The sequence below is a fragment of the Diceros bicornis genome, chromosome 10 (assembly GCF_020826845.1).
Source record: "Diceros bicornis minor isolate mBicDic1 chromosome 10, mDicBic1.mat.cur, whole genome shotgun sequence".
Lineage (NCBI taxonomy): Eukaryota > Metazoa > Chordata > Mammalia > Perissodactyla > Rhinocerotidae > Diceros > Diceros bicornis.
In genome coordinates, this window is record NC_080749.1 from 56,708,117 (window position 1) to 56,715,863 (window position 7,747).

Consider the following 7,747-nt stretch of genomic DNA (forward strand, 5'->3'; position numbering starts at 1 on the left):
TTTGAATAAACATTTCTCCAAAGAAGATATATAAATGGCCAATAAAAACATCAAAAGATGCTCAGCATCACTAGTCATTAGGAAAATGCATATCCAAACCACAATGAGCTATCATTTCATACCCATTAGAATAATTCTGATCAAGAAAACAGAAAATAAAATATATTGGTGAAGATGTGTAGAAATTGGATTGCCCATGCATTGCTGGTAGGAATGTAAAATTGGTGCAACCACTATGGAAAACAGTTTGGTGGTTCCTCAAAAAGCCAAATGTAGAATTACTATAGGATCCAGCAATTCCACTTCTAGGTATATATCCAAAGGAATTGAAAGCAGGGTCTTGAACAGATATTTATGCACTCCTGTTTGTAGCAGCATTATTCATAATAGCCAAAAGGTGAAAACAACCCAAGTGTCCATCAACAGATGAACACATAAACAAAATGTGATGTATACAAAGGAATATTATTCAGGCATAAAAAGGAGTGAGGTTGTGACACACGCTACAATGTGGATGAACCTTGAAGGTAGTATGCTAAGTGAACTAAGCCAGACACGAAAGGATGGCTATTGTATGATTCCACTTATATGATGTGTCTAGAATAGGCAAATTCATAGGGGCAGAAAGTAGATTTGAGGTTATCAGGGGCTGAGGGGAAGGGAGAACAGGGAGCTATTGCTTAATGGGTGTAGGGTTTCTGTTTGGGGCAATGAAAACATTTTGGAAACAGACAGGTGATTGTACTACATTGTGAATGTACTTAATGCCACTGAACTGAAACTTTAAAATGGTAAATTTTATGTTATGTATATTTTACCACAAGAAAAAATTTGCAAACTCTATCGTATATTAACAAAGAAAAGAAGGAGGAGGAGGAGGTAGAAGTGGGGGAGGAGGAGGAGAGGGAGGGAGAGGAGGGAGGAGGGGAGGGGAAGGAGTCCCAGTCCTGATACCTTGAGACCATCACTGGAGAGGCCACACATAGGTGCTCTGGTTGACAGATCCAGCTAATCCTGACCTTCCAACCATCCCTGCAGGAGCCGGACAGGTAGGTGAAGCTGTCTTAGGCCCTCCAGAAGAGCCTAACCTCCAGCGGCTTACCTCTGAGCGACCTTGAGCAATGTCACTTGGAACTGAGGAATTACCCATCTGAGCCCTGCCCTGCTCCTCAAAATCACAGACGTAATAAAATAGTTGCTGTTTTAAGCTGGCAGGTTTCTGGATAATTTGTCATACAGCAATAGGTAACCAGAACCCGCTCCTTCTCCATTCTGTAAGGGGGTTGGTCTGATGGTTCCTAAGGTGGAACTAGCAGAGTGGTATTGGTAAAAATACCACTCAGTCCAGTTTTAGGAGGTTTGGAGAAGTATTTGGATGGTGTACAACACTGGTCTCCCTCACCCAGGACAGAGGCAACAACAATCTGCCTTAAGCATTGTCTCCTTGGTTGCTGGTAAACATCCTTTCCAGACAAAGGCCAATTCAGTCATAAATTAAGAAGTTTACAGACTGCATTTTATTTTCATTCAAAATGAAGTTATTTTTATTAAGTCCCATGGGGGAAATGGAATGTCATAAAAAGTAAGATTATTCCCCTTACTAAAATGACAATGAGGAAAGTGATACATTTTTCCACACAAAAATATTACTATTTGGTGATAGTTGAGAAGCAGAATTATGAAAGCTGCTTTCTACTCTTTTGTCCTAAAATTGGAAAGTGAGCAGGCTTCCCTGTGCCTGTGAACTGGGGGCTGCTCCTCGGTGCCCCAGTGGAGAGGAATGTCTCTGTTTGAGGCAAAAATGAATAGTACTGCTCATATACTATAAATAGTGTGTTATAACAGATATCAGGCGACCTGAATTCTTTGTTCATTTCCACCCACCATGCATCCTTCTCTGGAAGTCAGTTTCCTCATGCACAAAAAGGGAATACTTTAGTTGCACACTGGAATCAGCAACCTAAGATATGATACTTAAAATCTTGATGCCCAGGCTGCACCCCAGGCCCGTTACATCGGAATCTTTGTGGCTAAGACTCGGTCCTCAGGACTTTTTAAAACTCCCCAGTATTTTCCAATATAAAGTCAAGGTTGAGAACCATTGAAATGGAGGCTTGAGGCACAGAGAAATCTTTAAAGTTTTCATCCAGCTCTAAACACTGTATAACCTAACTATTTTATCAGTGCATTGAAAGAAAGTAGTACTCTTTTCATGCCTAGTGCAGCCATGGCTGTTGGTCCCAAGAAGCATCTGAAGCACGTAGCAGCTCCAAAGCATTGGATGCTTGATAAACTGCCCAGTGTGTTTGCTCTTTTCCGTCTACCAGTCCCCACGAGCTGAGAGAATGTCTCCTCCTCATCATTTTCCTAACGAACAGACTTAAGCACACCCTAACAGGAGATGAAGTAAAGAAGGTCTACACACAGTGGTTCATTAGGAGTAATGGCAAGGTCCCAACTGATATAACCTACGCTGCTGGTTTTATGGATGTCCTCAGCATTGACAAGACTGTAGAGAATTTCCGTCTGATCTATGACACCAAGGGTGGCTTTGCTGTTCATTGCATTACACCTAAGGAGGCCAAGTAAAAGTTGTGCAAAGTGAGAAAGATCTTTGTGAGCACAAAAGGAATTCCTCATCTGGTGACCCAAGATGCTCACACCATCTGCTACCCTGATTCCCTCATCAAGGTGAACAACACCATTCAGATTGATTTGGAGACTGGAAAGATCACCAGCTCTATCAAGTCTGACACTGGTAACCTGTGTATGGTGACCGGTGATGCTAACCTGGGAGGAATGGGTGTAATCACCAACAGAGAGAGACAACCTGGGTTCTTTTGATGTGGTTCACGTGAAAGATGCCAACGGCAACAGCTTTGCCACCTGGTTCTGCAACATTTTTGTTATTTGAAAATGCAACAAAACATGGATTTCTCTTCCCTGAAGAAAAGATATCCACCTCACCATTGCTGAAGAGAAACAAGAGACTGGCGGCCAAATAGAGCAGTGGGTGGAACGATCTCTAGGTGGCATGATTGGAAGAGTCTTTGTACTTAACTAAAGATAATATGGCATAAATAAATAAATAAATATTGTATAACCTGATACCCCAAAATGTTATCATTCCTTCAATAAATATTTATCATGTTCCAGGCATTCTTCTTGACACTAGAGAGACCAAAAGAGGTTCAGTATTCTAGACAGTGGGAGTCATAGAGAGAGATCAAAAAGAAATACAGACAGTATTCAGTCTCAGCTCAAGGGAAGACATGGAGTGGTCAGTTCTCCTCGGAGAAGGGGAAAGAGATTCAAAGAGGAAATAACTTGAGCCAAGTCTTCAAGGCTGATTTGGCTCTTAAAGAAGGTAAGGAGCAGGTGGTGGAGCGTAAAAGAAGGATATCTCCAGTTGCCCAGCACCCTGGTGTTTAACATTTACACATCAAGTTGTTGGCATAATTAAGTGGGAAACTCTGTTTTGGTTAATTCTGTGATACCAGTGAACCATTTTCCTAAAAGGGCTTGGCTTATGAAGAAAGAAATGGCTCAAAAGCAGTCTGAAATACAACTAATAATGATAGCTACCATTTATGCTGTGCAACCATGGGCCAGCGCTGTGCGCTAAGCATGTGATATTCATGAGTTTAGTAACTTCTTTTTTTTTTTTTTCACTGAGGAAGATTTGCCCTGAGCTGACATCTGTTGCCAATCTTCCTCTTTTTTCGCTTGAGGAAGATTCACCCTGAGCTAACATCTGTGCCAATCTTCCTCTATTTTGTATATGGGTTGCCGCCACAGCATGGCTGCTGACGAGTGGTGTAGGTCTGTGCCCAGGAACCGAACCCAGGCCGCCAAAGTGGAGCACGCTGAACTTAACCGCTAGGCCACGGAGCCAGCCCCTAGTGACTTCTGATCACACAAGCAAGCTGCCTCAGAATACTCAAGGACTGTAATGTGGCCAATCATTTGGATTTGTTCTGTGTGGTCCTGGGTTAGAACTAGGATCAATGGGTGAAAGCCATAGAAAGACAGATTTCAACTCACCTAAGGGAATAGCTACCAAAGAGGCTATACTAAGATAGACCGAATGACCTCTGGACAAAGTAAGTTTTCCACTTCTTAACACTTTAATACTTTCCTTTGTAATAGACAGTTTTTACCCCCAACTACTGAGAGACTAAAAACAAGAGGCAAAGGCAGAATTTAAAGAATTCTGATTCTTTAAGAGTTTGTTCTTCCTCTCCCCCACAGATATACTTCTATTTCCTTCAAGATCAGCAAGAAAAAAGAAGATAGGGCGTGAGAAGCTCTTGACTCATAGGTACAATGCAAGCTGAAGCAAGTCAAGTGCATTGAGTTCAACTGGGATCTGCCAACAAGTAAGTAAGGTGTTCCTCACAAAACTCTGAGATGAAAGTGGTACTCGAAGCTTCTGCAGTGAGGTATGGCTTACTCAAGGTTTATAGTCCCCTCTTCTGGTTGTAAAGCTAGACTGGTGCCCAGCCCACCAGTTCCAGCTGGCAGTCCCTTGTGTGGGTGGGTCTTTATCCCCCGCCATCCATCTATGGAGTCTACCTACCCAATTGCTTTTTACTCCAAGTCCTGTGCTTTGACAGATGGTTTGAACTTCAAATTACAAATAATTTTCTCTCTAGGTACTACCTCAGTCCCTAACTCATGTTTAACATTTTAGGTAATAGCCTGCCGTTCATCATCTTAAGCAATTTACAGATTTAAACTTACACTGTGTGTGTGCGTGCATGCATATGTAAATACATATGTGTTCTAATACAAATAACTTCCTGCATCATTATTTTCACACATAACATCCTGAACCAGAGGAAGGGAGAAAAGAGAAAGCCTCCAGTGAGCTGAGGATTCCCTACACTCCTGTCTCCATTCCACCATACTTGAAGGACCCCATACCCTACAACCTGTAGAGATGTTGAAGAAGGGTCTCCAAGTGTCAGATGGGTAGTTGAATTCGATTACCTGGAATTGTTCTCCCAAGTCTAAGAATCTCTGACTCTCTGATAATTAACTTGAGTTGAAATCAGCCTTGAAATAGGACTATTTCCAGTATCTGTCTTTCAATCACAAGTTATAAATCATCACAGTTGGCTTACTGAGATCAGTGAGGGGGAGGGAATACGAGGATCACAACACAAATGAAGTCATTGATTGACTGGTTGCAGCCAAGATTAGAAAAATGAATAAGACATGGTCCTATGCTTAGAAACTTCATAGTCTAGTGGGAAAACAGAACCATTTTAGATGATTTTAGAACAATGTGGCAAATAAAGTGATAAAAATGATGTATACAAGGTGTCATGGGACCACAGAAGAGGGGCCCCCAGCCTACGTGGGGTAAGGTGAAGAATTTGGAAATCATCTGGAGGAAGTGATTACTAAAATGGATCTTAAAATAAAAGTAGGATTTGGGCCGACCCGGTGGCATAGTGGTTAACTTTGCACACTCCACTTCTGGCAGCCCGGGGTTCGTGGGTTCAGATCCCAGGTGCAGACCTACGCACCGCTTATCAAGCCATGCTGTGGCGGCATCCCACATAAAGTGGAGGAAGATGGGCACGGATGTTAGCCCAGGGCCAATCTTTCTCAGCAAAAAAAAAAAAAAAAAAGAGGAGGATTGACAACAGGTATCAGCTCAGGGCTGATCTTCCTCGCAAAAAAATAAAAAAAATAAAAGTAGGACTTACACCAGCACCTAAGGGGAGATATCAGCATTGTAGTGTTGTGTTGTGTATGGAGGGGAAATTCTACTTTGGGACAAAGACATCAAGGCCCACATGGGTGAGAGATGGGGGTGGAGAAGTCACCAGGGGCCAGACCACAAAAGGCTTAAATGCCTTGTTAGGGCATCTGGGCTTTACCTTGTTGGGTCTTAAGCAGGAGAATGACATGATCAGATATACCTTTCAGATAATTCTCTCTGGCATGGCTTTGTAGAAAACTGATTTAGGGAGACAAGACAGGAGGCAGGGAGTAGTTAAGAGACTGTTGTAGTAATCCAGAGAGGAAATGATAAGGGCCTGAACCCGGGTGTTAGTAGTTAGGGGAAGAAATGAAGTTGAGAAATATTATATAGTGAAATTGGAGAGTTCACCAGGTGGTTGGATGTGGGGGTTGTCAAATAGGGGTGGATTAGGGACAACTTTCAGGTATCTACCTCTCCAGTGAGGCCTCTCCTGGCCACCCTAGTAAAGCTACAGCATCATCCTTACCAGCATTCCCTAGCCCCCTTCCCTGCTACATCTATCTCTGTAGCCATTATAATGTAGTGTATAATTCTATTACCCCTATCTCCCCCACTAGAATAGATGAGGTTCTTCAGCGCAGAGATCTAGTCTCTTTTGTTCACTGATGCATCACCAGTACCTGGAGCAGTCCCTGGAACCTACCACGTGCTCAATAACTACCTGCTGAATGAACGAATGCGTGACAGTGGTGCTGAGAAACTGAGAAAAAAAGGAGGAAGAGGAACACATCTAAAAGACATTGAGTTCAGCTTGGGAATTTCTGGACCACTCCAAGGGAAGGCTCTGTAGGAAGGATAAAGCTATGTAGAGTCTCAGAATGTTAGATCTGACAGATGCGCCAGAGACTGTTCTGTACAGTTCCTTCATTTGGGGAAGAAACTGAGGTCCAAAAAAGCGAAGTGCCTTACCCATGGCAAGACAAGCACTAGCTGCATACCAGCCCAGCTGAGCTGAACGCCCAGGCCTCCTGTTCTCAGCCGCGTGCCTTTAGTGTTTATGCCTCACATTGTCTGGTTTCTGCTGATCTGAGAGATGGCTGAAAATCACTTGCCTTTGACCTTCAGCTAGAACTTAACTAAACTGTTAAATGACTGTTTCTTCAGGGCCCACTTGACCAATTAGTCCAGGAAAGAAAACTTTTGAGCCCGAACCAAATATAGAAAGATCTAGTCATGGAGGACTCCTCTCCCCTGGGATCTTACCAGCCTGAGGCTGCCTTAGCAGCTGTGCTAGAACAATAGACAGCTCTGCCTGTACACCTCACACCAGGCAAGAGGTTGCCTGAACCACTCAGTGATTTGATTTTTATTTGATATTTTTAAATGGAGGTATAATTTATGCACAGTGAAATGTACAGAGATTAAGTGCACAGGTCAATGAATTTTGACAAACACCTACACCCATGTAACCACCACACCAATAAAGATCTCTCCTGCCCTTCTCAGTCAAAGCCCCCTCCCAGAGGCAACCGCTGTTCTGATTTCTATCATCATTGATTAGTTTTACCAGTTCAAGCACTTCATATAAAAGAAAAACTGCGGTGTAGACCCTTCTGTGTCTGGCTCCTTTTACTCCTGTCTTTTAGTGTCATGTCTGTGAGATTCAGCCATGTTGTTGCTTTATCAGTGGTTTTTCCCTTCATATTGCTGAGTAGTATTCCGTTGTATGAATATACCTCACTTTGTTTATTCATTCTCCTATCAGTGGATATTTGGGCTATTTCTCATTTGTGGCTATCATGAATAAAGCTGCTATAAACATTCTTGTCTACATCTATTTATGGACATATGTTTTCATTTCTCTTGGGTAAATATGTAGAAGTGAGATCGCTGTGTCATAGGGAAGGCACATGTTTAACCTTATAAAGAATTGCCAAACAGTCTTCTAATGTGGTTGTATGATTTTACACTCCCACCAGCAATGTATAAGATTTCATTTCCAATTGCTTCATCCGCCCACCAATATAGGTG

General features: G+C 42.5%; 1 pseudogene; it reads left to right on the forward strand.

Annotated features, from left to right (window-relative positions):
• Nucleotides 1-2,227: 2,227 nt before the first annotated feature.
• LOC131410452 (small ribosomal subunit protein eS4, X isoform-like) lies at nt 2,228-3,029 on the forward strand (annotated as a pseudogene).
• Nucleotides 3,030-7,747: the final 4,718 nt, after the last annotated feature.